This window comes from Corvus hawaiiensis, chromosome Z, assembly GCF_020740725.1.
Source record: "Corvus hawaiiensis isolate bCorHaw1 chromosome Z, bCorHaw1.pri.cur, whole genome shotgun sequence".
NCBI lineage: Eukaryota > Metazoa > Chordata > Aves > Passeriformes > Corvidae > Corvus > Corvus hawaiiensis.
The window spans coordinates 802,612-823,571 of NC_063255.1; the positions used below are offsets into that span (position 1 = coordinate 802,612).

At 53.7% G+C, this 20,960-nt stretch overlaps 2 long non-coding RNA genes across 3 annotated transcripts in view; one reads left to right on the forward strand and one right to left on the reverse strand.

The window, feature by feature from the left end:
- The window catches only part of LOC125319673, a 107,351-nt gene that overhangs the window by 37,993 nt on the left and 48,398 nt on the right, over positions 1–20,960 (reverse strand). For both annotated transcript variants that reach the window (XR_007200853.1, XR_007200854.1), the window contains exons 5-7: positions 10,142–10,300; positions 6,280–6,361; positions 152–304 (exon numbers count right to left, since the gene is read on the reverse strand). This is a non-coding gene — a long non-coding RNA (uncharacterized LOC125319673). The remainder of the gene's footprint in view (positions 1–151; positions 305–6,279; positions 6,362–10,141; positions 10,301–20,960) is intronic.
- Positions 11,310–14,358, forward strand: LOC125319674. Its single transcript, XR_007200855.1, has 2 exons — positions 11,310–11,908; positions 12,578–14,358. It is a non-coding gene; the product is annotated as an uncharacterized LOC125319674 (long non-coding RNA).

Below are 20,960 nucleotides of genomic sequence, written 5' to 3' on the forward strand. Positions count from 1 at the left end.
TGGCCAGAACTCTCCAAACAGGATGCTGGGATAATCCAAAAAGGATGCTTCCCCCGCGTCCCTCCCGAACGGGCAGAGACGGAAAACAGGCTGTGTATGAGTGAGGAATCCTAATGGCTCCCAAATGTCCCGACACCAAAGCCCTTCCTACCTGGGGAGGGGACATCAGACGGCTCTGCCGGGCCTGAGACCACCCGTGCCCGAGGGGCTGTGTCCAGCGGCGCTGCCTCCGGGAGAGCAGCTGAGTCGGGATGCACTCGGGTGCCGTTCCACGCCATCTGTTACAGCTTGAACTGAGGGCAACCTGTGTGCACAACAAACATCGAGCCTCAGCTCACTGACTGCTCACAGGGAATCCATAAATATTCCCAGTCAGTTTCTGCTCTGGTGGAAGCTGCTCCCGCCCACAGCAAAGGGTTGGAATGCAATGGGCTTTAGGGTCCCTCCCAACCGACCCGTCCCACGATTCTGAGCCAGCTCTGGGATCCCACTGCCCACCCCTGAGCTGGTTCACACCGTGGTGGGCATGGGTGAGAGCGTGGCCGGATCCCTGTGTATCCAGGGGGATGCACAGGTGGCTCCCGCTGGAACAGCAGCCGGGACCAGGGCTCCTTTCTGACAGACCTGTGCCTTTAAACGCAGCTCGGAATGAACACAAGGAGTAGTTTCTTTTATTACTGAGAAGTAGAAACTCAGCTTGAACCCCAGATTTCAAGAGGTCTAAATCTGAATTCCCTCTGCTCCAATGCTTCTATAATATCCCTTGATTTCTCCCAAGCAATCTGACGGCATGTGAAAGTCATTCTTATTTTTACCCTCCTTCTCCATATGAAAAAGGAAACACAGTCCATTTGCTGCGAGCCCCTCAGCATCTGCTGATTTGTCAGTTTGATTTAGCTGAGAAGCGTTCACTGTGGCTGCAGAGGGGCTGCTCAGGCAGCCTGGCTGCACAGAATTCCTGCTCCTCCACCAGCACGAGCGGCTCCGGTGGGGCATTGATTGAGCTGTGCTGCGCCACGGCCGATGTGTCCCAGAAATGCTGGGGAGCTGGAAGTTCGGACCACTGGCACTCCAACACCTCCTTCCAAGGCCTGCCCACCCACCCTTTCCATGGAGAAATTCCTCCTGGGGTCTGTTCCCTCTCCTCCTGTCCCTGTTCCCTGGGAGCAGAGCCCGACCCCCCCGGCTGCCCCCTCCTGTCAGGGAGTTGTGCAGAGCCACAAGGTCCCCCCTGAGCCTCCTTTGCTCCAGCCTGAGCCCCTTTCCCAGCTCCCTCAGCCGCTCCTGGAGCTCCAGCCCCTTCCCAGCTCCGTTTCCTTCCCTGGACACGCCGCAGCCCCTCGGGCTCTTTCCTGTCCTGAGGAGCCCAGAACTGTCCCCAGGATTTGCAGTTTGGCACTGCCCTGATCCTGCTGCCGCAGCGGGGTGACACAGTCCAGGTGCCATTGGCCTGCTGGGATGGAGATGCTTTTTAACAGCCTTATCCCATCCTTCCAGTCTCTCCCTTGTCACAGCTCTCCCTCCCTCTAGCTGCAATTTGATTTTGGGGATGCTCCACTATTGCTTGTTCATCAACACGGCTCTAATCCCGGCCGGGATTCTCCCTCTCCTTATGGTGTCTGGAAAACAGAGCTGCACGACGGCCTGGAGGTTCCCAGCAGTTCGTGCTGCTCAGCTCCAGCTCCAGCTGCTGGAGCTGCTGGAGGCTGAGCTTGGCTGAGCAGGGTCCTCCTTGGAGAGTCTTCCTCTCGAAAGCACGGAGTGAGGAGCTCCTGGACAGTGGCACTGACAGCACTGACTCTTCGGAGCTTCCCGAAATGCTGGATCCACTCCTTTTCTAAGAACAAGGCATTCAAAGCCGCTTTTCCCACAGCAAATATTTACCCTGAGCATCCTCTCCAAAGCTCCTTTTTGCAACTAGCTTGGAAAACGTCCGTGTCCACCAGCAATAATTTAGGATGTGGCAGCTCTGGGCTCGGGATCAGCTCCCACAGATCTTTCTCCTGTTGTTCCAGCCCTTTGCCATCACCTGCCTGTGAACAAAGGCCTTCCAGGGGCTGCTGAGCCAGGCGGTATTTGCAAGTGACATAAAAATAGTGCTAAAACCTTAAAAGCAGCTGTGGAGAATTTACCCCAGGAAAGAAATAGATATAAAACACGCAGGGAATTTTATTTCCCTTTGCATCCGTGCTTTTTAAAGCCAAAAAAAAGGGAGCTGGCCTTTAAGCCTTCAATTAATTGAACAAAGATTTCAAAATTGTTCAATTGGTTTCATTAGGAAGTGTATAATAGAATAATAAAGTAAAACAAATGATATAAAGCAGACCCACTAATTAGCTCTACATGATTGATACAGCTTTGGACGAGGCATTTGATCTCAAACAAAATGCAGTTCCTTGTTAAGAGGATTTTTAATTGATGTGCAGAGAGGTATTAGATGATGTTGGAAAATAATTACTCCAAAGCTACTCATGCATTTGGCTGAACATAACAAATGAAGTTTGGGCTCTGGATCTGGCGGAGTGGACACATGCTAATTAATAACGAGAGGAACAAGCATCTTCCAGGGGCTTTAACCCAGTGTTTACCAGGAGATTGCGTCGCAATTATGCTCCATAATGAGCTTGTCATCGAAGCAAAATCCACATTACTCAGATGTCAGCGGAGATTGGGAGTGGCGCAGCCCAGCTCCGGGTTCCGCTCCTCCCGCGGATGGGAACGGGCCGTGAACCAGCACGGCTCCCGGGCTGCCCTGGGAGTTCTGGGATAGGGCACAGGGACTCTCGCCTCCTCAGCGTGGCACTAACAGGGTGGAAATGCTCCCATTCGTTCCAAAAATCTGTTCCTGCTGCTGGGAGGAGAAGTCTTGGAAAGGGTGATGGGAGCATCCCCTGAGGAGGATCAGTCTCCAGGGTGACAGCTCTGGCACTTCCAGCAGCCCCAAAATCATGGCATTTTCAGTGGGAAATAATAAACCAGGAGCCTGCGATCCAAGGAGTGCCACAGAGCGCCTGTGGATCCCCCTGATCCCTGGCAGTGTCCCAGCACAGGTGGGACTGGGATAGTGGAAGGTGTCCCTGCCTGTGGCATGGGATGAGCTCTAAGGTCCCTTCCTACCCCCAGCATAAGCCATGGAACGGTTCGTTCCGTGATCCCCTCGGTGCTCACGGGGACAATCCCCTGGGATGGCTGCTCCTCACCCCCGGCAGCGGGAGCAGCCCGAGGTGCTTTCATCCCTGGAAACTCCGAGCTGAACCCTCTGGCTCCTGCTGGCCCTTGGAAACCAAAGCAGCTCTCAGAACTTTGCTACTTTACCGGCAACAGCCCCCTTGGATTCGGAATGGAGGGAGGAATGAACAGCACCAGGCTTAATCCCAAAAATCCCTTTGGGTTTGGATGCTCCATTGCCACTAGGACGAGCAGGCCGGACTTGCCACCCTGGGAAAAGGTGTTTGGAAATGCCAGGAGGGATTATTTCAGGCAAGCGGAGCTGCTGCATGCAAACGTTACTAATTCGCTGGCTGGCCAAGTGTCACTCCTTTGTCATGTGCCACATTCCCTGCAGCTCCAGACAATCCGCGTCCCGCTCCGGGAGACAACTCGTCGGATTTCGCGAGCGATGCCAAAAGTCTCACTTTCCCTCCTTCGAAGCAATGCCTCTGACACTTCCCCGCCATGGCTTTATATTTGTACTGAAATGTGTGTTTGGTGGGTGAGAGTGCGGCGTGGTTTGAACAGTTGTCAGAAGTTTTATTTTTGGAAGAAGACAGAGAGGATTTGGTGAGCTAATTAAGAGTTTGCGAAGTTTCCTGGAGAAATGAGAAAGGCCCAAACCTGCTCCAAAGCGCGTTTTCCGCTCCATTCCTCGTTTGCCACCTCCTCCTCCTCCTCTAGCTGATAAATCTGTTAATTAATGGTGTTTATTCTCCTCCCGGCCCCGCCTGAGCCATGGCTTGGTGATTATATGATTAGGCAGCGATGATAACGCATGTGGGAAAAGGTATTTATTGTGTGTGTGGGCTCCCCATCGCTATGGAAACAGGCAAATATTTGCAGACCTCCACTCCTGATTAATCCCTCCCTTATTATATAAAGTCTGGATGGGGAGAATTCCCGGTGACAGTTTCCGTACGTGTGCACCAGGCTCATCAAACTCCAGTAATTTAAGGCTCCGTCACATCGGAGCCGGTTCCCAACCAGCCATTTTATCAGCGCGCGACGGGAACACAAGTCCTGGGAATTATTTTCAAACCTGTTGGTTCCCATCTCGGGGAGAGGAGTGTTATTACAAACACATTTCTCCCCGGAGGGAGGGAGGCAGACACAGCTCTCGCTGACAGGGTGGGATCAGAGCCCTGCCGGGAGAACCCCTGGAACGCAGAAACGATGATTCCAGGATTCCACGACCGCTTTGACATCCAGTGACGAGTCAGGACAGTAGCAGAGACGAGGCACAGGTGTGTTTTGATGCCTGAGACTCTTGGCACAGTGTTCCAGAACTTCCTGGGGGATGAAACCCCTTCTTCTGCCTGGAATTCTCTATTGGAAGAAAATCCTCATGATTCATGACCTGGGCTTGCAGCTCGTAAACACACCCTGGAATTCTCTCCGGGAGCTGGGAAGCATCCCGCCAGCCTCACAGAGCAGAGCTGAGGGCCCCCTGGCAGGGATGGAGGATGGCAGCAGGTGGGACAGGGAAGCTCCAGGCACTGCCGAGGCTTGGCCAGCCAGCAAGGATTCCTTGGGATGGCTCCGAAGGGCAGCGAGGCAGAAGGAAGCGCTGAAGGAAGTGAGTGGAGTCACTCCTGGTGATCTGCAGGGCCTTGGGGCATCTCTTGGAACATCTGCAGGCACCTCGGGCAAAATCCTCTCCCTGCTGAATGGAAAATTCGCTGCTGACCTCGAAATGGCCACAGTTCCAGCCAGGAGCTGCCGGGCTGTGGCACAGGGACATGGCAGGGCCCACCGAACCCAGGGCTGGAAAGAAAAGGGGATGAAACGCCGGGAAGAAAAGGCCGGAGGTGTGCAGTTTTCCCACTCTGCCGTTTGACGGGGGAATTTTTCTCCAGGGAAAACTCCTTTGAATCCAGTTGTTTCACAAGTGACTGCTTTAATGGCTGTGCCCAAGGTCCTGAGTCAGCCTCAATCTGTGTTACAAAATCAGCAGACGAGGCGCTGTTCCAGAGCTCTGCACGAGGGGCACTCGGAGCCAGAGCTGCAGAGGCAGTCGGACAGGGGTGCCGGGATCCCCCAGCCGCTGCCAGCCTCTCCTGGGGTGCCAGTTCTGGCTGCTATTCCACAGGGTGCCCACCTGGATGTGCTTTGTGTGCTCCTCTCCCTTTGGAGAATTTGGGAACAGAGTCATGAGGTGGTGGCCGGCACTGAGTTCTCGAGAAGGTCCGGGGCTTGAGGAGTATTTTGTAAATAATGCTGAGATAATTAAATCATAAAGTCGTGGAATCACAGAATGCCCTGAGCTGGAAGAGGATCTTGGAGGTCTTTCTCAGCCTGAATGATTCTGTGAGCCCGCAACTGGTATTTTGAGTGCCAAAAGGATCAGTTCTACCTCACGCTTGCCCCGGAACCTGGGCACGTGCATCCAAAAATTGATGCCCGGGGTTTCACTAAGGGTCTGGTTCCTTCGACCAGGCAACCTCCAGCTCCTTCATTCCCTCTTCCGAGGAACCCGATTATTGACTTGCAATTTGTCACAATGACAGAGTTGGGTTCCTGGATGGGAAATGTTTAAATCAAGCAGCAATTAATGCATTGTGAAGCACTTGAGGTAATTGTGTAATGAGCCCCGCATTACCTGGAGTAGGAACACATTTCCCAGCTAACCCAGCAGGGAAACAATGTGGGGTTTGCCGGGGGATTTTCGGGTGTCAAGCGCTGTTGTGCCAGGGCGGTGTGAGGCCATACTCTGCAGAAATCCCTGGATTCCCATCTGTCCTGAGCTGTGTGACCAGGGCCCTGTGTCATTCCCAATCCAGGAACAGCGCAGCCCCGGGCTGAGCCTGCTCCATCCAGCTGGACTTTACTTGCTACTTCATGGAGCAGGTCAGAACACCCCAAAGGAGGTGAACTTCCAGGACCCTTCCAGCCCAGCTCATGCTGGGATTTGCTGAGTCTACAGCTCCTATTTGGCCTTTCCCAAGAACCATCCCAGCTCTGGGGCTTTAAGAGGAAAGAATCACCCCACCATCATGTTTGTGCTTTTCATGGTGCTCCCGGGAGCTGCTGAGCAAGGCAAGTCCCCCCGTGTGCTTCCACCTTTACCTTTGAAAGATGCTGATCCCATTTTCTCCTTCAGCCTGTTCCTCTCAGCTGCTCGCGCCCGGAGTTTATTCAATTCCTGGTGCTGCACAATGAAAATCAATAAAAAGCATTTATTATAAAATACCAGAGATTCAAATAACTGGCAGAGCAAGGATGCACACTTCACACAAAATGTGATTTATGCTCTGCAGAGGGGAAAACATCCAGTAAGCAGAAAAGGAACTTTTATTGTCTTGCCAATGAATCGCTGTCCTGCTTTAGCTACACTTAACAGACAGGAAAATGTTATTTAATAACATTCATTTAGCAGTTTATTATCAACAGGACCGAGGTAAATAATGAGCATTTCTCCTGTTAGCCGGGACTTTAATCAGGTCAGTGCAGTGGCTGCCTCAGTTTCCAATGCTTCCACTCATTCCCCAGAGCAGCTGTGGCTGCCCCTGGATCCCTGGCAGTGCTCCAGGCCAGGCTGGACGGGCTGGGAGCGACCTGGGGCAGTGGAAGGTGTCCCTGCCATGGCAGGGGTGGAACACCATGTTCCTTAAGGTCCTTCCAACACAGACCATTCCGGGACTCCCTGACAGCGTTCCCTGGAGGATAGGCAGGCCAGGACCGCTGGTTTTCCATTTGGAACTCTCATGTTCCCTCTTCCTCACGCCTCACCCACACCCGGTCCTGCGCAGCCACGGTAAGGATGCCTGGCTCCCAAAGCATTCCCATTGTCCGCAGAGTTTGGCAGGAGCCATGGTGTCCCCAGGGACCACGGCCATGGATGTGTGACCCCCTAGCTGTGCTGACCTACACCAGGCTGATCCAGGACACATCCCGAGATACGGTGGAAGAACAGCAGGACACCCCAGCTGCACCAGGAGCTGCTCCGTGCTGCCCTTCGTGGCTGGGCTGGAGTTTCCTCGGCTCAGGAAGACAAAGAGGAGGAAAAGCTGCTGCCGTGGCAGACTGGAATTCCTTGGATCTGTTTCCGGCCCTTTTGTCCCACAAACCCGGCACTAATGAAGGCTGTAAATACGCCTTGGCTCCGCCTGGCCACCGCTGCCGGGCTCCTCGCTGGCTCCTTCAACATTTATGAGTCCTCATGAATATGCAAATGGAAGCCTAATGGCTGCAGACTGGTGCTGAGCCCAAGTGCTGTGTTAATATTTCATACGAGGATGGGAGCAGATCCACGCCCATCAATTTGGGACAAACACGGCCCTTCATTAATTAATCATTAATTAAAATAAGGCAGCGCTGCGGATTTGGCGTTTCCCAGGAAAAGGGTGTTTGGGAAGAGCTCCTCGGGAATTATTCTCCTTGGGAAGAGGCCTGGCAGCCTCTGGGACCGCCAGGAAGCCTCTGGGATGAGGAGTGTGGGAGATAGACCCAGAGTTATGGATGGACACACTGTCTTGTTTCCAAGGACTTGCTGGGTTTGGAAGACCAAGGAGTTCCAACTCAAAGCCCTGTCCTCTGCTGGGACCTATGTTCCTGCTGGGAACACACCTGTGGGGTTTGTTTATTTATTCCCTCCTCTTCCCTCCCAGCTAGGAGGTTTGGATGTCACGCATTCCCACATCCCGCGGGATACGAGCAGCCACCTCCTCTCTTCTCAAATCCTTCCTCCTGAAGATTGCAGAAAGACTTGACAGCAAGGCAGTAAATGTCAGGAGAAAGGTATGAGGGGCAGGAAGGTCCCTTTTTTGGGATTTCGGTGCCCAAAGCACAGCCAGCGCTGCCACTGATCCCAGGAAGGGGAAGGTCTCTGGGCCAGGCAGCGAGAACTTGTTAAGAGCCTCCAGATCCCATCAAAAAGCCTCCGGTTTATGGCTCTCAGTGGAAGGGGGACGTTTTGGATGAGGTGCATGAGCAGTGACCTCATAAATTGCTCAATAAAGTGTAAACATGGGTTGGAAAAAGGCTTTTGGAAACCCAACTTTAATAACAATTTAAACTGCCTTAAATATTTATGTGCCTGGTCACAGCACAGCTTGTAATTAGAGAAGATTATTTCTCTTTTTGTGCACTTTGGTGCATTTTGAGGCTGTGCTGCCACCAGGTTCTGACACTTCCATCTCGGCAGAGTTAAAAAATGAAATAAAAAAGCGATAATTCCCTTTTTTTTCCACCTTAATAGAAAGATAAAGCAGCGCCATCATTGCTGCGTTTGCCGGTACAATCTCGGGTTTTAGCGATGTTGATAATCTTCTTTTGATGCTAATTAATTACAAGTAATCATAAAAACAAATGAAAAGCACTATAGTTGCAGCAGGGTTTTTTATGCTTATGAAATAATGCATCTTTATGCATTTGTTTATTTGCCATGGAAAAAAATGTAATCTATATTCATGGGCAAACAGCTTTAGCACACGGCGCTGGGGCTGCGGCGCGCTCCCAGCTTCAGCTGCCTCCCCTTCTTCCAGTGGCAAATCCCAAAGCCCGACCCTTGAAGGGATTTGGTGCCTGACTGTGTTTGTCCACAGGCTCGGGAATATGGGTTTAGAAGGAAATGCCATTTGTTTATAGCTAAATATCCATCCAAAATGACTTCAAATCAATTAAAGGGATTCATGCCCCAAATAAACGGGGAAATGGGACCCGGCATCGTGTCTTGGTGCTGCCTCATTCATCCCAACATCCTGTTTGCCATGAAATCATCCCTATCCCCGAGGTGCCATGAGGGAAGGGCCTCATTTCTCATCTGGGATTCTGGAACGGCCTCGGAGATGTCGGCCGTGTCCCGATGGCCCTCGGCTCCGCCACGCTCTCCATCTCCTCCTGCAGTTTTCCGTACGTGTTAAATTATTCTGGGGAAGAGACTCATGGCTCAGCCAGGCTTTGGGTGGCTGCAGCTGGTCCTTGGGATCCTCCGGGATCTCTCGGGGAGGAAGGAGCAGAGCCAGGTCGGAAAACTTCCTCCTGCCCTGGCCAAGGCTGGGGGCTGAGTCACTGACAACTCATTATCGGGGCTTTGTGTATTGACCTAATTGCTGGAAGGGGGCCCCGAATTCTTTGGCAACTTCCAAGAGTGAGAAACAGAAGCTTTTATGGGATTAGACGTGAAAATGAGTAAAACAAGGCCACGGAGGCCTCTCTGCAGAACCGACCTCGGCTTTAAACTAAATATTTTCCTTCTGATTTCCCATATATTTGAGTTTTGTCCTGGGCCTGGTGACATCATCACACCCGGGGCTCCGGCTGGTGCCCATCCCTGTGCCCACGTCAGATGCCCTGCGTGCAGTGGAGATTGTCCAGCAGCACGAGCTTTCCCGAGGTTCTGAGCTGCTGGAGCTGCTGGATGCCACCCAGGGCATTCCCACCTGGCTGTGGCACCTCCTGGGGCTGGGCGCAGGGCCAAAGCCTGGTCCTGCTCTGGCTCCCGTTTTTGGGATGGGCGTTTTCTGCAGACCTGGAACTCTGGCGGCTGTGGGAAGGGCACATATGCATATTGTATGCTAATGAGCAGCACCAAATAAGGCAGGGAGGTTCAGCTCCGCCGGAGATAGGGATCTGCCGGAATAGCAGAGGTGCTAAAGCTCCAGCAGCACGTTTTTGTTAATTAAATGATACGGAATTAACACACGGTACAGTAATTGCCTTGTTAGATGGAAATGAAGCCCCGCTCGGAGACACGGAATCTGGAGTGTGACTCACTGTTCCAGCCACATTTAGATTGTTGTCGGTACAATTAGGATTTGGAATTTACAAGTGGAGGGGGGTTTTATTTTATTTAATCAATCGCTATGGCAACGGCAAAATTCAACAGGAGATGTTCCCTCTTCCACGTCCAGGGGGTTGGACTCGTTCCTCTGGCTGGGGGAAAAGCAAACTTCCAAACTTTGGGAGAACAAGCTTTTCAGCAGCTTACCCTGGTGCTTCCTAAATCCTTGGGGGATTCCAGTCCAGCTCCTGCTTCCCTGCTCCAGTGTCCAGTGGAACAAATCTTTAGGGATCCACAACTTCCCACGACGTGGCCATCTCAGAACTCCTGTCTCGGGAGCTTCCCTGGGCATCAGGGAAGGCCTGCCTGGAGGGGAGAAAAACTCTTATGAACTATTTGTATGGAGACAGGAAAAAGGAGCAAAGGAACTGATTTTCCAGGAATGCTCTCCCTAAACAAACCAAGCAATTCAGAGCAATACCAAACCCCTGTGCTGCCATTCCCGGCTGGAGAGGGAGCTGCGGATTGCAGGGCAGCAGATATGCCTGTATCCCTGAAAACCTTCACTCCAGGGAAATGTCCCAGTCACTTTTCCTGTTCCAGGGATTCTGCTTCCCTCTCTGGGTTTGTCCCAACAAGGCGGCTCCGCTCCTTGTTCAGGAGCAGCCTGGTGCCCGTGGCCTTTCCCCCGGACTTTTGTCCCAGCTGGGTGTCCCCCTGTGGCTGGAAACCTGTGAGAAAGTCACTCCGAAGGGGCGAATTCCCTTCCTTGCGGATGCCCGAGGGGCGGGAAGCTCCAGCTCTTTGCTCCATTGCAAAGTTACGGATTTGCTCAGTTTGGCCAGGACTGGGGGGAAAAAATCCCTGGGATTTTCATCCCGAATAAAAGCCTTTGGGCTGGCTTTGAAGGTTATCCACCTTGTGTGGACACAGGTACATATTACGGGATGCCCCGAAGTCCACTGCCGCATGCAAGAGCCGCTGGATGAGGCAGCTCCAGGGCTGCGGAGAGAACACGTTGGCTCCAGGAGTGCTGCAGTGGTGATTAACAGCAGCCCTGCTTCCTGACACCCTACACGGGGCAGGAATATTACCCGGAGCCGGAGCGGCACCTGGCCCCATTAATAACCCCCTGCGCCCCAGGGCTCTGCGGCCCCTCGCAGGCGGAGCCCTGACCCCGGATTTACAGGTGTAAGGGAACGAGGCACACGTGGCAGCCAGATGTGCTGCCCACGGAGCCGGCGGCCGCACCTCGGCGCTCGGATAATCCTGAAATATTAATCAGGAGGCAGCGCGGGAGATGGGCCTCGTTATTAGAGCCCCAGTCTTGCACGTCAGCCGCAACAGATGGAAAAAAACGGAGAAATGTATTTAACATTCCTGCTCGTTTCTTCAAAAATAATTATCTGATTAAATGTGCCAAATGTGATTTTCATTTTTCCGTCCTCGTCGTCCTGGTAAAAGTGCAGTTAAATTGGCAGCGACGCAGCGCCGCCGAGCTCTGACTGGAATCGTAAAAGGAGCAGGCCAGGCAGTCAGTTTGAACCCAGAACCGGGCGTTCGGGACCGGCCGGGCTCAGTCACGGACAGCGGGGGCTCTGCGCGCTGATCACAACACAGAAATCATCCAGCAGGCACCCTGGCACCGCAGCGAGGCGGGGCGGGGCTGGGCAAGGAGCAGCTACGGAAACGCTCCGCAGTTCCCAGCGGTCTCCAGCCCCGGGAAAGGGCAATGGATTCCTCAGGAAGCAGCTGCCGCGCTGGACGGGCTGCGATGGAAACACTGGACATTGGCAGGGGCTGCTCGGGGAGGTGTGCAGGTGTCCAGGGAGGGACTGGACTCTGCTCTGGTGACGAGGTGGGATCGGCCACAGGCTGGACTCTGTGGTACTGGAGGACTTTCCCAGCCTCCCTGCTCCTGGGATTCCCACCCTCGCTGCCAAAGCCCTTGGAAAGAAGAAGGAGGAGCCGCAGGTGAATTGTCAGCTCTCGCACGGGGCGAAAGGGGCGGCTGGTCGGGATTTGATCCGAGTTTTTGGGAAAGCAGCAGCAAGTGGGACTTCAGGCCCTGCTACATAAACCACCCTTGCCTTTGACTCCCGCTTCCACCGAACCCCCCGGAGCTCCTGTCTCCCTCAACAAACACCTGTTTGGAGGTTTTTAAATGCCTGCTTCCCCAGAGCTATGTTAGAATAAGGCGCGGGTTTAATTGCAGTGAGAGGAGGGGGAAAGGTATGATTTCCGAAACGACAGAATACTCGGGATATTTATGGCCCCATTTAGCGCGTTGCTTTGCCTTAAAGAGGTGGGGATTTACATGTGTTAAGTGCTCCTACAAATCTCCTTTACCCTTTCCTGGAAAAGGGCAACACAATAATAATTGTTAAATTTATGTGGTAAGACGTCTGTACTGTAGAGCTCGGCAAACGGAGCTCCACACACTTCCTGCCTCTACTTTCTATCCCTGAACTGTCTCCATTGAAATTCCCGACTGTCCTGGGATCCAGTGGAGCGGCTGCCGGGGAGGCTCCGTCACTGCTGCTCCTTCCAGGAAGTTTGGGCAGTTTCTCTGCCTGTGGCCTGAAGTTAAGAAAATGTAACTACAATGCCAGCATATCCTCATGGAATCCTTTGGAATCACAGGAACTGAGGTTGGAACAGAGCTCGAAGACCACTGAGTCTAACCCTGCCCAGGCCACCACTGCCACATCCACATCCTCCGGGAACGGGGACTCCGCCGCCGCCCTGGGCAGCCGTGCCAGCGCCTGACCACCTTTCCCAGGAAGGAATTCTCCCTAAAACCCAAGCCGGAGCCGAGCGCTGAGACGCGGCAAGTGACGGGAGCATCTCTTCCTCTGCACCCGTACAACAGAGGCCGCAGGAAATGTCAGAGGTGCTAATCAGGTGCTAATTGTTGTTTGTTTATCCCTCTGCCGAACCCCTCCGAAGCAGCCGGGATGAACCCGCCGTGAACTTTCCTCGCAGAGAACGCAACCCCCGGCTGGGATGCCAGGGGAGGCGCGGGCTGGGAAAAGGCCCTCGTGTTTGTGTTCCCCGCGCTCCGCAGCGAGCCCTGGAGAAAGCGCCTTTCCAAAGGCACTGATAGGCAGTCAGCTCCTCCGGGAGAACGGTGTGTTCCCAGCCGAGGCGTGTTAGGCTGAGATTTATCACAGTTTGCGTTTCAGAACTCCTGGCTCCCTTCGCTTTCCCTGCTTTCCGCAGCCTCAGCTGCCTTCGCTGCTATTCCGAGCGCTGCTTCCCCGCCGAGCGCGCTCGGGTCACAGCGGGAGTGGCACATACCTGTGGATTTCGGGATGCGTGGGAATGCCGCGGCTCTGAGGTGTGACAATCCCGGGAGGAGCGGAATGGGGCTGCCTGGAACACTTCCAGGGCTGGGGCAGCCACAGCTTCTCTGGGAAACCTGTGCCACCCTCACAGCCGGGAATTGCTTCCCGATATCCCATCTGTCCCTGCCCTCTGGCAGTGGGAAGCCATTCCCCTTGTCCTGTCCCTCCGTGCCTTTTCCAAAGTCCCTCTCCAGCTCTCCTGAAGCTCCTTTAGGCACTGGCAGGGGCTCTGAGCTCTCCCTGGAGGGCTCTGGTGCCCTTCTCCTGTGTGGGCACCTCGCGCCCTCCTCCCATCACACACCAGGTAACCTGGACCTCCAGTTCCAGCTGTTAGCCACCGGCTCTCCCAGCTCTCCGAGCTCCAGAGAAAATCCCAAGGTATAAATCCAACTGCAAATCCCTGTGATTGCCCGGCTCCCGGCGCCAGATGATTTTGGTTTACCCTTCCCACACAGAGCTTTGTGCATCAACCACCGGGGACCATTGCCTGCTCGTGTTGCGCACACATTCGGCAGCTGTTTGCCCCCAAAATGCACTAAATCCATCCTTTCCTGGGCATATCCCGCACACCCTTCTCTCTTCTCATTTCTCTGCCCCAAAATTCCAACACAGTCAGAGCAGCAAACCCATGGAACAGAGGAGTTAAGAGTTACAGGCAAAATCATTGCGGGGTTGTTGGAATTATCCTAATTAACCATTTCCCGGCTGGGGAGCTGGGCTTGAGACCCTGCAAGGGTTAAGGCGGGCTGGCTGGGCTGGAGAGGTGCAGGAAAGGCTCCTCCAGGTGGGCACATCCACAACCTTATGGATGCCATGATCCCGAGGATCCGAGGGACTCCCCAGGTGCTTTTGAGTTTATCCATCTCCGATCCCAGCCCCTGCTCTCCTCCCTTTGCCTGTTTATCTCCAATCTGTCTATTTAGATTCCTCCTAAACAAGATGGGAATATCTCGGTGCCTGTTGGTGAGACTATTCCGCATCCATCTGTTATTTACATCGTTCGTTTTCCTGAGGTGTCTCCAACAAACCCTGGCTGGGTGCTCTGTATGCGTTATTAATAAAACAGCTGTAAAAATATTAACTGTACGGCCTAATTGTCAGCCCTGACCGGGAGCCAAATCCATCCCGAACGGATGTGAGCCCTGGAATGTGGCTGTTCTCCAGCCCTGCTCCGTGCTTTGCTCCTGAGCACTTCAGTTGCAGGACTGGCAGGGACCTTAAGGACCGCCCCGTGCCACTGCAGGGACACCTTCCCCTATCCCAGGGTACTCCAAGCCCCATCCAGCCTGGCCCTGGGCACTCCCAAAGATGGGACAGCCACAGTTTCCCTGGGAATCCTGTGCCAGGGCCTCCCCGCCATCCCAGGAATTCCATGTGTCCGTGAAAGCCACGGCGGGATGGTCAGAGGTGTGGGACCATCTCACTCCACTCAGTGGAAGTTCTCCCAAAGCAAGGTTCATTGTAGGGAAATCCCAGGATTTAAGCCACCACTCTGGTCTTTCACCAGGCGCCTCTTTATTCCATCCAAGTCATGGCCCCTGGGTTTGCTGACTCCTCCTCCTTCTGAAGGGCGCCCTGTGGAAAGGGATGAGCAGCTCCAGCACCTTTCAGGGACGCTTCCCAAAGGAATGTGCTCACTAGGTCAGGAAAACTCTTTAATTTTGGGGATCTATGGCTATCGAAGCTCTTGAAGGGAAAGGGCACCAGGAGCTGGGCTGAATCCAGGAGCCATGGCTGTGCTTTACCCCGAGCTGTGCTCTCCCGGGAGCTGGAGGCTGAGGATGAGTGTTTGTGGCATTTTTGATGTTTCCATGGGGATTGCTATAGAAACAACTCTGCTACCCCTTCATTTATTAATTTACTTTGTTAGGGAACCAAAGGTAAACCACAGCTCCAAAGAAACAATGGCTTGAAAGAGATTTTGCCATCCACGCTTCATTTTCCAGCGAAAGGGCCTTGAGTTTGTGTTTAAAGGACAACATTTGCAGCTAATTTAATCCAGTCAAAGGAATGAGATTCCACAAGGTTTCCTTTGAGACTGGAAAACAACAGCTGATCTGTGTCATAACACATTACAGCGAGCCGAGCCGTGCTTTAGCAATCCTGCTGCGGAGCATCCCTCGGCAGCCGAGCTCCAGCTTGCCCTGGCCCTGCAGAAGGCGCGGAGAGCTCCCACAGTCCTGGGCTGCTCTGGGCTGGAAGGCACCTGAAAGCTCAGCAGCTGCCAGGGGCAGGGCCACTTTCCTCTAGCCCAGGCTGCTGAGCTCCAAACCATCCTTCCCGTGCTGGGGGAAGCTGGGATGGGCAGGGACACGAAGGAAAGGCAGAGCATGGAACGGTTTAGATGACGGGGCGCAAAGATTCCACACTGCAGCTCTGTCGTACAGACTGGATTCCTGGGTAACCACCTCCCCAGGCTCCTGGAAAACCCTGGCTGTGTTTAGGGCACTTCCCAGTCCCCTGATAAGCCTGGAGTTACCCGGGAGAAACACACAGCTCATTTATTCCCCTCACAGCCAAGCCCCTGCCCATCCATGAATTCCGTATGATCAACAGAGGGTTTAATGGAAGTGCTGCTGGTTTAACCCCGTAACCAGAGTGTCATAAGGGGCAAGCAGCAGCTAAACCCACGTGTGAAGCTCGGGCTCTACAGCAAGAGCGGGAGCTGTTCCAGGGCCCCAAAGGGTCCTCAAATCATTTTGTTTTATGGTGGGAATGGAAGAGCATCAAAAAACCCAACCTGACATTTGAGAGTGGTTGAAAACTCCCTGCAAAACCCCACTCTGGGCTCCAGCTCCTTCCCAAGGTCTCAGCCCTCAGTGATTGTTGTGTCTCTGCAGCTCAGCTTGTTTTCCTCCTGTTCTTGTTTTCATGTAAGAGTTTTATTGATGTCCTTTTTTAGAAAAAGGAAGAGACATTTTCCTCTTTTCATTCCACGCTGTGCATGAAAGATCCCCTGCCTCAGCACGCGGAGCTGCGGCACGGAACCCTGGAATGGTTTGGGTGGGGAGGAACCTCAAGGCTCACCTCTCTCCTTCCCTTGCTCTTGGCAGGGACCCTGCACCGTCCCAGGTCTCTCCAAGCCCTGTCCTGAAGGGGTGGGGCCAGAGTTGTGCGTTCAGGGAGAGCAGGGAATGTGGCTCTTTGGGCCAGGGAAATGTCACTGTCCCCTCAGCACGGCTCTGCGTATTCTCCTGTACACACTGAGCTGGGCCTGGCAGGAAAAATCTGCTTTTCCCTGCGCATTCCGGGGTCACGGCACAGGTGGAACAGCCCAGGGGACAAACAAGGTGAGCTGGGAGCAGCTGCAGTGCCGACCTGGATTCTGCTCCCTTCCAGGAGCTGAGCCTGGAATCGGGGCTGGGATTACTCCAGGGCTTCCCAGGGGCAGAGACCCTGCACCTCCGAGGGGATGGCCAGGGGACGCAGAGGTGATAAAACCAGATAAAATCCGTAAGAACTGCCCTGGAGGCAGCAGAGCGTGGCTGGAGCTGCGGCAATCCATGGGAAGGGGGGACAGGCACGGAGCAGGAATGGCCAGCAAATCTCCATATGGCAGCCGGCTTCTCCTGGCGGCCCCAAATCAAGTTAGGATGGGTCGGTGGAATTGCATTTCATTGTTATTTTTAATATTCGAGATGTAGCTTAGATTGCAGGCCCGGTGCTGCACCAGAGGGAGAGGTATCCATCAAATAGCAGCTCGGGATAATTTCTCCGGTTCGGAGGGACCAGGAGAAATGTCAGGAGGAAAAACTTGTTCCAGAAAAGATTGATTCGATCTTACATGGGAACGCTTTAAATCCAGGGTAGCAAATTCTATCAGTACCTCGTTTGGAGAGTGAGGAATGAGTTGGATTCTTTGGAAGGGAAGGGAAAGGTTCATGTGCCAAATCCAAGGGAAATCCAAGTGTCCCAGTGGAGAAGCCCACCAGAGTCCCACCTTCATTTAGCACTGAGAGGATTTATCATGGAATGATTTAGGTTGGAAGGGACCTTAAACCCCATCAGTTCCAACACCTTCCCCAGCGCAGGCTGCTCCGAGCCTTGTCCAACCCGGCTTTGAGCACTTCCAGGGATGCAGCATGCACCACCTGTGCACTGGCACCTCCCCACTCCCAGGGCTCTCCACAGGAGCTGGAGCAGAGCCCGGTGCTCAGTGGTGAGCAGGGACAACCCCACGGCAAACCCCCGTGCAAAGCCAGGACCCAGGCCCAGCCTCGGTTAAACGGGACTGAGGAACAGGAATCACCTGGTGCCTCTGGAAACTCGACTCCTTGTCTCGAGAGAGGATCTGCAGCTCTTTCAGATGCACAGACATTTCCTGCCCTACTTAAAATGGGGGCAGATTTCCAAAAATGTTTGGGTATTAAAAGACGCGGGGTCCTTGGGAAGCAGGGAAGCGGTGACACCTGTGACAACGAGCAGCCTATTTCCGACCGCGTTCTCAGGTGCCTGCCGAGAAAAGGCGCTTCCCACGGCGTGATCCCGACGTGTCGCCGAGCCGAGCCCCAGATCCTCAGGGGTATTTTGGGACCTCTGAAGCCGAGACCTTGGCCACGGCTGTTTGAATACATGTGGAATCATGGAATGCTTTAGGCTGGAAGGGATTTTAAGGATCAGCTCACTCCACCCCATGACCAGGTTGCTCCAAGCCCTGTCCAGCCTGGCCTTGGACACTTCCAGGGATCCAGGGGCAGCCACAGCTGCTCTGGACACCCTGTGCCAGGGCCTCCCCACCCTCACAGCCAGGAATTCCTTCCCAATATCCCATCTAAACCTCTCCTTTTCATTCCTGGATGTCACCCCTGGCCTCCCTTTGCCTCAGATCTCCTGGAAAACTCTCAGCGCTCGCAGGTGACATTTCTGTCCAGTTCTCCCCAGCAGGTGAGGATGAAATTCCATGAACTTTCAATCCCACCTCAGTGTGGCAGGACAAATCGGCCTCCCAGCCGAAGGCACCGCGCTGCCGTGGGAGCGGTCGTGCCCACGCTGCCATCTCCTCACCTCACTGATGTTCGGTTTCCATTTGCCTTTCACCACAGACTGCATAAGCTCTTGCTCCAACGGCAGGTTTATGAAAAGGGGTCACTTCCCGACCCCACCCACCTCATTCATTTATGGAATTCGTGGGCCTCAGAGGCCGGGCAAGTGAGGGATTTCAAACAGCTCCGCTGCCCATTTTTATGGCAACAGTGCAGTCCCAGGAGGGCACTGGGCACCAGTGGTTTGTGTGTCCCCACCAGGAAACCGCTAACTGGAAAACCATGGAGCAGGTAAGGAACACAGCGCTTTCCCCAGGAACCAGTCTGGGACAGCTCTCCGTGTGCCCCCGTTCCAGGCGGGAATGGCACCTGCCAGCCCTGCTTCGGCTCCCGAGCTCCAGCTGCAGCGGGAACGCACAGGATGCCGTGTCACACATGAGTGACTCCCGGGCAGGCCAAGTGACAGATGCGTTTCCTCGACTCCAGGCCAGGCTCCAGCACAAACCACTCTTCATTTATCAATAATTGGGCCTTAATTTCATTTGGCAGTGCTGGAGCAGCATGCTCAGCTTCCTCTCCAATAGACTCCTGCTAATTAGGCTGGCTCTGGGCATCAATCTCTTGATTCGAGCCTCTAATAATCAACCCAGATCTTGCTTTTTCCACAGGACGTGGTGGCTTTATCCATAACTCATTATTAGCCATAATGGAATGGGAATGGGAACCGCTCTATTATTGATGGCTCGGAGAGGCAGGAGCTGGGATCACACTCTGCCTGCTCACACGGAATCAACGTCTTGATTCCTTTGGCACCTCTCTGGAATAATAAATGTCATGTTCCATTAGTCCTCAGGCACCAAAAAGGGGATTTTTTGTTCACTTGGAGTCTATTTATCAGGGGGGTTTTGGGAAAGGGTTAATAGAGGCACAGAAGTTTGGATGTGGGCTGGCCAGAGAGGCTGGGGACTCCCCATCCCTGGAGGTGTCCCAGGCCAGGTTGGGCGGGGCTTGGAGCAACCTGGAATAGGGGAAGGTGTCCCTGCCCGTGGAACTGGATGTGCTTTAGGGTCCCTCCCATCCCAAAGCACTCCATGATTCTGTGTAAATGTGGCCTCAGCGTCTGGGCACTGGGACCATTATGGTTCCACCCTGCTCACTGCTGGGGTTGAACAATCCATCTCCACAGGAATTCTGGGCACCAGCTTCCTTCATTTCCCAGGTAAATGATGGCAAAGAGTAAAATCCAGAAGGAGTCGATCTGATGTCATTTCCCCCTCTATCCCACTGCCCAAACCCGACCTTCCCAAAGCCTTTTCCTGCCTGCAGGTGACAGACTGAGGGCTCCGTTCCCACTCCCAGCTTTAGGGGAGTGTCGAGCCCCAGCGATTCTCTCCAGGGCTCGGCTCCCAGCGGTGTTTTCGCTCTGAGTGTTTCCTGGCACAGCCCAGCTCGGCGATGGCTCCTGGGGGCTGATTGCTGTGCCCAGATGAGCTCTCAGAGTTTGCTGCACGATCCAATCCATGGCATAATTGAAGAGGATGAGGAACAAAATTCCTCCTTGTTTCACCCCAGTAACTCCTCCAAATTCAACAGAGAGCTCCATATGGTCCCGCACGAGTCGGGAAATGTGTGGATCATGCCAGAATAAATGAAATCTCCCAGGTCTTGGTGGCTGGTTATTATTAAAGATCTGTCCCAGCAATTCACTGGGATTGAAAGGGATTGCAGCCACTGGAAAAATGATGGATAGTGCTGCCGTGCAGCTCAGAGAGGGATGGAAAAACCTGGGCTCGCAGTGCTTGGCTGAACAGCGCCGTGCCCACATGTGCTCCCTGGGCTCCTGGAAAAGTCCAACCTCCCTGCTTCAAACCCACTGATTCCCAGGAAGGAAGCAGATGGATTTCAAGGGCCTCTTCCCAAATAAGCTGTGCAAGTCCTGGGAGACATCTCGTCCCAGAGGGTGAGAAATCTGGGAGCGCTGCTGAGCCCAGGGCTGTTCCAGCGCCGGGATCCAGGCTCTGCATTCCCGGCTGCCACCCAACAGAGGCAGGACTTGGACACCTGTTAAGGGTTCGAGCAGCTCCTACAGCTTCTTTCAGCTGGGCATGTCAGGTAATGGGACAGAATTCCATGGGCGAAGCAGAGGCGCTACTGAGGATGTGGGAAGGGTGCTCAGGCACGTTTGGAGTTCCCATCCCAGGCCAAGTCCAAGGAAAGCCTAGAGGTGGCACTCGGTGCTCTGGGCTGGTGACAAGGTGGGGACCGGGCACAGGCTGGACTCCGTAATCCCGAAGCTCTTTTCCAATTGGAATAATGCTGGGATTCGGATTGCAAACTCAGGGTTCACTTCCCAATCAAACCTTTGCTGTCTGAAGTAATCCCAGAGAACAAAATCCTATTTTTTCCCTGATTCAGCCACAGAAGGAAGGCAGCCCAGGCCCACCTCAGCTCAGCAGACGGATTCCAAATTCCATTCCTGATGATTTGAGGATGTCCAACTCCTTCTGGTGCCCCTTGCCCTGGGCTGCAGCCCTGCCACTTAAAAAAGATTTGTTCTGAGGGTTTCAGTGGCCCTGGGCCCTTAGCATTTCTTTTGGCCTATAAACAAATTTTATCGTTTTATTGGAGTGAGGAAAATTGCTGCATCCATCTTGGGATGTGGAGTATTATCCCATTAAGGACAAGTAGATGATTAAT